Below are 10068 nucleotides of genomic sequence, written 5' to 3'. Positions count from 1 at the left end.
TAGGTTTTTTGGCATGTACAAAGATATTTGACTTCCTTAATCCTTACCATCTTAACTATTCAGGCATATTTGTGTTTGTTGCATCAAGTGCTAAAGTTATCAACGATTATTTTTTTCATTTTGGTATCTCATTTTTTACCAAGTGTGCGTTTAGGTCTTTTATGCGGTTGTCTTGTGTTGAATATAAATTGATGAAAACCTGGATATAAATTGATGAAAACCTAAGAGGATGCTTGGTTTGGGGATAGTGGCATTTGTTGATATTGTATATGGATATCCTGACCTTAGATTAAAAACTTGTTTGGGTGTTATTTGGCTGTCATATAATCTAACCAGTTATCCACTGTTTATGCCTAGTTGTGCAAAATTCTAGTACTTGCCTGTTAACGTTATATTTAACGGTTTGTTAAGGATAGTGTATGTTTTTTATAGAATGAGAGCTCCAAATCTTGTGTGGAATTGACATTGATTGAATCTTTGTTAGCCATTTATAAAATTAGTTTGTAAAATGCATAATAGAAACTTTGTGGATTGAATATCTCTTTGTGGGTCAAACAAATTTTTTAGAGTGCTGACTAGTAGGCAGTTGACCTGGGAGTAGCCTAACCCTGAAGATATAGAAACTTGGTGGATTTTATTTTAGAATAAAGTTATCATATATGTTACTGAAAAAAGTTTGGCTTCAAACAAATTTAGAGCTGTCTTACTTTAACCTATTAGGCGGCAGTTGAAGAGTCTATTTTTGTGTAGTATTAATCGCATGAGATTTTTAATAAGTCTTATGACTTGTTTAAATAATACGCATAAATAGTCTTATAATTTGTTAGAAAATGGGTTTGTAAAAAATGGGTTGGAATTGTGTCCAGTGCACTAATGCACTAGACACAAGCCGTGTTCGTAAAAAATAGCATCAATAAAGTTTGGAATCAAAGTTTATTCTTATAAATTAGTTAATAGTTACAATTGGCCATCCCCCACACATCTTATTTATGTTCTTTGTTAGAGAAGTCTGATTACAATTCCTTTATATATATATATATATATTTATAAGTATTATGAGGGCAATTTATGTTGTTTGTAAAATTTTATTATTTACATAATTTGCAAAAGCTTGCTGGTGGTTAATCGAGTCTTGGAGGCAAAAACAGAGGCCATCTTTTAAAGTTATGATCAGGCAATGGAAATTTTATGCCTGACGGTCAGTTTTGGACTGAAGCTTCAAGTGCATTTTAAGAGGTGGGATACCCAAATATCTTCTTTACAGATTCACCAGCAAAGGTTCAGACCCAGACATATCTTAAGCCTGTGTTCTCAACAATATTTTAAGTGTTGGGGAAATTTTACTAGGATGCGGTTTTCCATTTTCACTCATCTTCTTGATGATTATTGCATTCCAAATATAGTAAACAAGAGTTTTCCTTTAAAGATGATTGTCAATTTGTCATCATGCGTTCTTGTGCTAAACCTAAAACAGACTATTTATAATAATAATGTTTAGCTCCCCTAAAACCTGGACCCGTCATCAAGTATATCCTAACCAACCCGTAGACATTTTCTCTGTTGACCACGAAGCTTGTCACGCCGATCACCTAACCCCACGCTTTGGTGTTGTTGTGCTTACCTTACCGTCAGTTCATTTTGACGGAGGAGAAGAGAGGGTGATGATGATAATTGTAGGGACTGGGATTTGGGATTAGGAGGAGTATAGGTGAATGGGAGCTTTAACTATCAATTTTCACCTGGATTTTTTATATATAAAAGGAAGTGGTCTCCCAACATTCATGAGTATATTGAACTTGGGACTTAAGGGTTTATGTCATGCTTTAGATTTATGAGTCCACCTTGTGGATAAATCCGGATTCTCCAATTTATAGGGTTTGATATTTGGATTGGCTTCAATTAATAATGGAGCAATTTGTAAGTTCTGTGATTAAGAATAGATTTGGGATGATAATTTACAAACACCACTTTACATTCTAAACAACCAACTTCCCACTTTTCAAGTCATAGCTTTCCAACTAGTCTATAATTTATAATCTATGAATACTATATAATCGAAGCCTTTGACTATTTGTCGATCTTCTTATATTGTGTCATCTCAGTTTTGTAGCCTCCACAAATTTACTCCTCATTATTACTTTTTTAATAAATTAAAATTTTAACTTAAAATTTAAACTTCCCACCAATAAACTACCTCTCTCCTTTGGTATCCCGATAAACCCTTCCTCCTTCTTTAGCTCTCGTCTTTCACTCATTCTAACAATGTTGAAGAAGCACGATAGCTAATTCCAAACCAGGGTTGTTGAAGGCGAGAGTGACAGTAGCACGACAGCTTTTCTCTAATTCGTATCTGCCCGCCTTAAAAAACAAGGGCAGCAAATTACAACTTACCCACATATGTTTTGACCGAAATTTAAGTTGCCCACTAGTGATTTGAAATTTGACATTTGACCCACATGAGGTTTGACTGAAATTTAAGTTTCCTACTTATGGTTTGAAATCCTATGATGCATGTATTTCGCTGGATTATTTTTTATCTTATTTACCACCGCGACACTGTCTTCCGTGGGAAATTTAATTTTCTGGTGTAAGGTCGACGGTACTACCGCCATGATATGGATCCAAGGCCGCCCCAGGATCACTGTGTAGGGTGAGAAAGCATTGACCACGATGAAATTAACTTCCACTTCCTTTCCTTCGGCTACTACAGATAGCTTTATCTGCCCCTCGAGAGTCACGATTTTCCTGTCAAACCCCACAAATGGGGTATCATATCTACTAAAATCCTTAGATTTCAGTCCCTGTGCCTTGTAAAGATCAGGGTACATTATCTCTGCTCTACTCCCTTGATCTACCATGACCCTCTTTACTAAGAAACCTCCAATCTGGGAAGTCATAACTAAAGCATCGTCGTGCGGTTGAGACATTGCTTCCAAATCTACTTCACTAAAGGTGATCGGCACGGAGGCCCTTTAGGGCCTCTTATCAAGTCGATTCGAGACCTCTGCTTCAAATGGGGATACCATGCTAAGTACTCCCCTTTGGCTATTCAAGCTTACGCCCCAAGAGGTTGTATGAATGACCTCAATAATTCCCAAAGGAGGTGGGAGAACTCAGTCGTTTCGACTTCCTAATCTTTGACCTATATTTGCTCCTTCTTGACCAACCAAGAACTTCTTGAGATGCTCAGCCTTCACCAATTGCTCCAGGTGCTTCTTTAGCACACGACATTGCTCGGTAGTATGCCCTTTCTCTCTATGGTACGTGCAATATAAGCTTCAGTTCCTTCTCATTGGGTCTGCACCCATCTCTCCCAACCATCAAAAATAAGGCTCATTCTTGATGCGCTCCAGGATTTATAGACCGGTTCTTTGAATGTAGCATTAACTCCCTTGGCACATTGCTCCAAGCCCTCCTTAAAGGCATTTGGCTCTCTCCTATTTCTTTGCTGGAATTTTTCAGGACGATATTCTTTATGATATTGCGATGAGGCCAGGGCTTTACCTTTGCCCTGCAAACGGTTGTCTTCCAACCTCTTATGCTCCTCGATCCTTCTTATTAGCTAGTGTATGTCTTCGGGGGTCGCATAGTTAGCGAGTCTTTCAATGCTAACTCTTCGAGGAAGCCCATTTGAAAAGTGTTGGCTACCACTTGCTCATTACCCCCTCATATCTCATTGTAAAGTTACCAATATCTATTCGTATAGGATCGGAGGGTCTCACCACCTCTCATCCTCATAAACAACAAAGAACCTATCGGTTGAGGAACCTTGCTACATGTTATGAATCGTGCTTCAAACACTTATATCAATTCCCCAAAACTTCAGATAGACCCCTTCCTCATATCGTTGAACCACCTCATTGTTGTCAACCCCAGACTAGATGGGAATACTTTACACATCAACCCGTCATTGTGTGAATAGAGAGACATCACTTGTATATAGTGACTCACATGTTCTACAAGGTCGGCTTTTCCATCGTAGATGGTGAACGGAAGTTGCGCGAAGCACCTCGGCATTTCCGTGCACTCGATCTCATCGGTGAACGGTGATCGGGAAGCTCTCCTTAATGTCTGGCTCATTACATCTAGAGCAACATTACAGTGTCCTTGCCTCTCGCGATAGGGGGATTCATGATAATGCCCTACAATGATTGGTCTCTCCATTGACACGACCACTACCCCTAGATGACCTATTAGGAACGTAGTCAGGATCGTCAAGTGAATCCTCCCGATCACTTTTGTGGTTTTGTCCTCTTATCTCAATCTCCAAATCATTGACCTGCTTCCGTAGATTCTCTAACTCCCTTAGCCGATCATTGCGATGTGGCCGTTCGAGGATATATGACATAGTTCGTTCCCTATGGTAAAATCCCTTATTAAAGTCTACCCTCGTCTCTTACTCATTATGCATGTGCTGCTGTTCCCTTCTACATTCCCTTTCCCGCCTCCTACGACCCCTTGAGGAGGCCCTTGATTGATTTCCTCCCTCGAAACCCTCTCTAACATGTGGACCTTCCATAGTTGAACTATACCAAGCTTGCTCAAAGCCTCAAGTAGAGTAGGATCCCCACAAACGACGCCAATTGTGGTTACCAAATACTGATGTTAGTGATAGTATTTGGGTCACAATCTATTTATATGTGGGACAATGCTCAATCCTACAGATGAGGCCTCAAACTTCCCTTGGTCCCTCTCAAATCCCCAATGTTTCCCTGTGTTTTTCTCTCTATTGTTCCTTCCCTCCCTAATTTTTCCAACCCTTAAGCCTTTACCTTCTTCCCCCTTTTATAGTCTCTTGTTAGTGGGATGATCATCATTATTTCCCCACTTCACACACATTCCTATGTTCATCAAAATCCCAAGGGATTCTCATGACTTTAGAGGAATCCCTTGAAACTTGTTCCAAATGCTGAATAGCGTTTAGGAGTGGTTCCCCAATGGCACTACCAGTCCTCAGCTACCAATCCCACTAGGTTTGTGTTTCACCCCAACTACCTTCGTTATAGGTCAAAGTTTTGCCAACCACTCAAGAACCTCTCAAGCTGTCGACCCCTCGGCCAAGGTCCTGATCTCGGGGTTAGGCCCATTGTAATAAGGCCTAAGTCTGATTCTCTCCTTGCGTACCAAGTTCAATTCGTCTGATGGGCCTCGGGCTTTATGCTAAGTTTAGATCAAGTGGGCAGACATGGTTGCCCAGGCCCAACTCACCCACAGTAAGATAATAGAAATCTAAATTGGGGTGTTTTGAAAGTTAGAGGACTTAAAGGATAGAAGGCAAATTTAAAGGACTAAGGGTCTGTTTGGATACTGCTTATTGCTGAAAACTGAAAACATTGTAGCAAAATAATTTTTAAATGTATTAATAATGTAGTGGGACCAAGTTTTAATGAAACTTTTGCCAAAAAAAGTACTTGTGGGTCCCATGAATAGTGCACAGAATCCACTGACAGAGACGCAAATGCATTGAAAAATGTTTTCAGCTTAATCCAAACTAACACTAATGTGAGTGGGTGTTTTTTTTTTAAGGAACATATATTTTATACTTAGGGTCTAAACAATTTTTAGAAATTTTCATGCAAAAATAAAAAAGTAATTAATTTTTTTAATTTGTTAATTTTTTTATAAAAAAAAAAATTCTTAAAATAGGCTTTACTCATTGTTTCCTTAATAAGCATGTGAATAGAACGAGATTCAATGTGTTTGAATGAAAGTGAGATTCAGTGCGGTGGTTCCTACTCTGTCAATTGCAAAAATTTGATGTGGCGCGTTAATAGTGGAAGCGTAAAAATCCACATTGGGATAATATTTATTTATTTTATTATTTTTTTATAAAAGGGATAGAATTTATTCTATTGTCAATGATTTAGTGATATTAAATGTAGTTACAGGTCACAGGTGCAGCAAAAGACTTGAAATATGGCTTTAGATCAGGTCATCGGATGCAATAGCAATACATGGTTGAGATTGAAAGTTTAAAAAAGAAACTTTCAATCTCAACCATTTAATAAAAAAAAAAGTTAAAAAGTTAAAGTTAAAGTTAAAAAATGAAAGTAGTGAAAATTAATGTGAGTGGGTGTTTCGTTTAAGGAACATATATATTATACCTAGGATCTAAATAATTTTTATAAAATTTTTAGGCAAAAATAAAAAAGTATTTAATTTTTTTTTTTAGAATTTGTTGATTTTTTTTATGAAAAAATTCTTAAAATAGGCTTTACTCACTGTTTCCTTAATAAGTGTGTGAATAGAACAAGATTCAGTGTGTTCGAAAGAAAGTGAGATTTAGTGCGGCAATTCTCACTCTTTTTAGTTGCAAAAATCTAATGTGGTGCATTAATATTGGGGGTGTAAAAATCAACATCAGGATAGAATTTATTTATTTATTTTTTTGGTAAGAGGGATAGAATTTATTCTATTGTAAGTGATTCAGTGATATTAAATGTAGTTACAGGTCACGAATGCAACAAAAGACTTGAAATGTGAATTCAGATCAGGTGCAATACCTAGGGTGTTGCACCTGATGCAATAGCAATACACGGTTGAGATTGAAAGTTTAAAAAAGAAACATTCAATCTCAACAATTGAATAAAAAAAGGTTAAAAAGATGTTCAAAAGTTAAAGTTAAAAAATGAAAGTAGTAAATACTAATGTGAGTGGGTGTTTTTTTGATGGAACATATATGTTATACTTAGGGTCTAAACAATTTTTAGAAAATTTTTATGCAAAAATTAAAAAGAAATTTTTTTTTTTTAGAATTTGTTAATTTTTTTTATAAAAAATTTCTTAAAATAGGCTTTACTCACTGTTTCCTTAATAAACATGTGAATAGAACGAGATTTAGTGTGTTTGAATGAAAGTGAGATTTAGTGCGGCAGTTCCTACTCTTTTCAGTTGCAAAAATCTGATGTGGCTTGTTAATATTGGAGGTGTAAAAATCCACATCGGGATAGAATTTATTTTTTATTATTATTTTTTGGCAAGAGGGATATAATTTATTCTATTGTTAGTGATATTAAATGTAGTTACAGGTCACAGATGCAGCAAAAGACTTGAAATGTGGATTCAGATAAAGTGCAATGCCTAGGGTATTGCAAATGATGCAAAAGAAATACACGGTTCAGATCAAATGTCTAAAAAAGCAACTTTCAATCTCAATCATTGAATAAAAAAAAGTTAAAAAAAAAAGTTGAAAAAGTTAAAAAGTTAAAGCTAAAAAATGAAAGAAGTAAAAATTAATGTGAGTGGGTGTTTTTTTGAAGGAACATATATGTTATACTTAGGGTCTAAACAATTTTTAAAATTTTTTATGCAAAAATAAAAAAGTAATTAAATTTTTTTTTTAGAATTTGACAATTTTTTTTATAAAAAATTTCTTAAAATAAGCTTTGCTCACTGTTTCCTGAATAAGCGTGTGAATAGAACGAGATTCAGTGTGTTTGAAAGAAAGTGAGATTTAGTGCAGCAATTCCTACTCTTTTCAGTTGCCAAAATCTGAAGTGGTGCATTAATATTGGGGCGTAAAAATCCACATCGGGATAGAATTTATTTATTTATTTATTTTTGTAAGAGGGATAGAATTTATTCTATCGTCAGTGATTCAGTGATATTAAATGTAGTTACAAGTCATGGCTGCAGCAAAAGACTTGAAATGTGGAAACAGATTAGGTGCAATACCTAGGGTATTGCACCCCATGCAATAGCAATACATGATTGAGATTGAAAGTACAAAAATGAAAATTTCAATCTCAACCATTGAATAAAAAAGAGTTAAAAAGAAGTTGAAAAGTTAAAGTTAAAAAATGAAAGTAGTAAATATTAATGTGAGTGGGAGTTTTTTTGAAGGAACATATATGTTATACTTAGGGTAAAAACAATTTTTAGAAATTTTTTATGCAAAAATAAAAAAGTAATTAATTTTGCTTAGAATTAGTTAATTTTTTATCCAAAAAAATTCTTAAAATAGGCTTTACTCACTGTTTCCCTAATAAGCGTGTGAATAGAACAAGATTCAGTGCCATTGAATGAAAATGAGATTTAGTTTGGCAGTTCCTACACTTTTCAATTGCAAAAATATGATTTGGGGCGTTAATATTGGGGGCGTAAAAATCCACATCAGGATAGAATTTATATATTTTTTGGTAAGAAGGATAGAATTTATTCTATTGTCAATGATTCAGTGATATTGAATGTAGTTACAGGTCATGGGTGCAGCAAAAGAATTGAAATGTGGATTCATATCTAGGTATTGCACCTGATGTAATAACAATACACAGTTGAGATTGAAAGTTTAAAAAAACTTTCAATCTCAACCATTGAACTAAAAAAGAAAAAAAAAGTTAAAAAATGAAACTAGTAAAAATTAATGTGAGTGGTTGCTTTTTTGAAGGAACATATATGTTATACTTAGGGTCTAAACAATTTTTGGAAAATTTTTATGTAAAAATTAAAATGAAATTAATTTTTTTTTTTAGAATTTCTTAAATTTTTTTTTTAATTTCTTAAAATAGGCTTTACTCACTATTTCCTTAATAATCATGTAAATAGAACGAGATTCAATATGTTTGAATGGAAGTGAGATTTAGTGCGGTAGTTCCTATTCCTTTCAATCGCAAAAATCTGATGTGGCGCGTTAATATTGGGGGTGTTAAAATCCACATCGGGATAGAAATTATTATTATTATTATTATTTTGGTAGGTGGAATAGAATTTATTCTATTGTCAATGATATCAAATGTAGTTACAGGTCAAGGGTGCAGCAAAAGACTTGAAATGTGGATTCAGATCAAGTGCAATACTTTAGGTATTGCACCTGATGCAATAGCAATACATGGTTGAGATTGAAAGTTTCAAAAAGAAACTTTCGATCTCAACCACTGAATAAAAAAAAAGCTAAAAAGAAGTTGAAAAAGTTAAAAAGTTAAAGTTAAAAAATGAAAGTAGTAAAAATTAATGTGAGTTGGTGTTTTTTGAAGGAACATATATGTTATACTTAGGGTCTAAATAATTTTTAAAAATTTTTATGCAAAAATAAAAAGTAATTAATTTTTTTTTTTAGAATTTGTCAATTTTAAAAAAAAAAATTCTAAAAATAGGCTTTACAAACTGTTTCCTTAATAAGCATGTGAATAGAACGTGATTCAGTGTGTTTGAATGTAAGTGAGATTTAGTGCAGCAGTTCTTACACATTTCATTTGCAAAAATCTGATGTGGCTCGTTAATATTGGGGGTGTAAAAATCCACATCGGGATAGAATTTATTTATATATTTATTTTTTGGGCAAGAGGGATATAATTTATTCTATTTTTAGTGATATTAAATGTAGTTACAGGTCACAGGCGTAGCAAAAGACTTTAAATGTGGATTCAGATCAAGTGCAATACCTAGGGTATTGCAACTGATGCAATAGTAATACACGGTTCAAATCAAATGTTTAAAAAAGAAACTTTCAATCTCAACCATTGAAAAAAAAAGTTAAAAATAAGTTGAAAAAGTTAAAAAGTTAAAGCTAAAAAATTAAAGAAGTGAAAATTAATGTGAGTGAGTGCTTTCTTTGAAGGAACATATATGTTATACTCAAGGTCTAAACAATTTTTAAAAATTTTTACGCAAAAATAAAAAAGTAATTAATTTTGCTTAGAATTTGTTAAATTTTTTACAAAAAAAATCTTAAAATAGGCTTTACTCACTGTTTCCTTAATAAGCGTGTAAATAAAACGAGATTCAGTGCGATTGAATGAAAGTGAGATTTAGTTTGGGAGTTCCTACACTTTTCAATTGCAAAAATCTGATTTGGGGCATTAATATTGGGGGCGTAAAAATCCACATCAGGATAGAATTTATATATTTTTTGGTAAGAGGGATAGAATTTATTCTATTGTCAATGATTCAGTGATATTGAATGTAGTTACAAGTCATGGATGCAGCAAACGAATTGAAATGTGGATTCATATCTAGGTATTGCACCTGATGTAATAACAATACACAATTGAGATTGAAAGTTTAAAAATACTTTCAATCTCAACCATTGAACAAAAAAAAATGTTGAAAAATGAAAGTAGTAAAAATTAA

Source organism: Quercus suber, unplaced genomic scaffold (assembly GCF_002906115.3).
Source record: "Quercus suber isolate HL8 unplaced genomic scaffold, Cork oak 2.0 scaffold_15, whole genome shotgun sequence".
In the NCBI taxonomy this organism is placed as follows: Eukaryota; Viridiplantae; Streptophyta; class Magnoliopsida; order Fagales; family Fagaceae; genus Quercus; species Quercus suber.
This window is presented reverse-complemented; position numbering follows the sequence as displayed.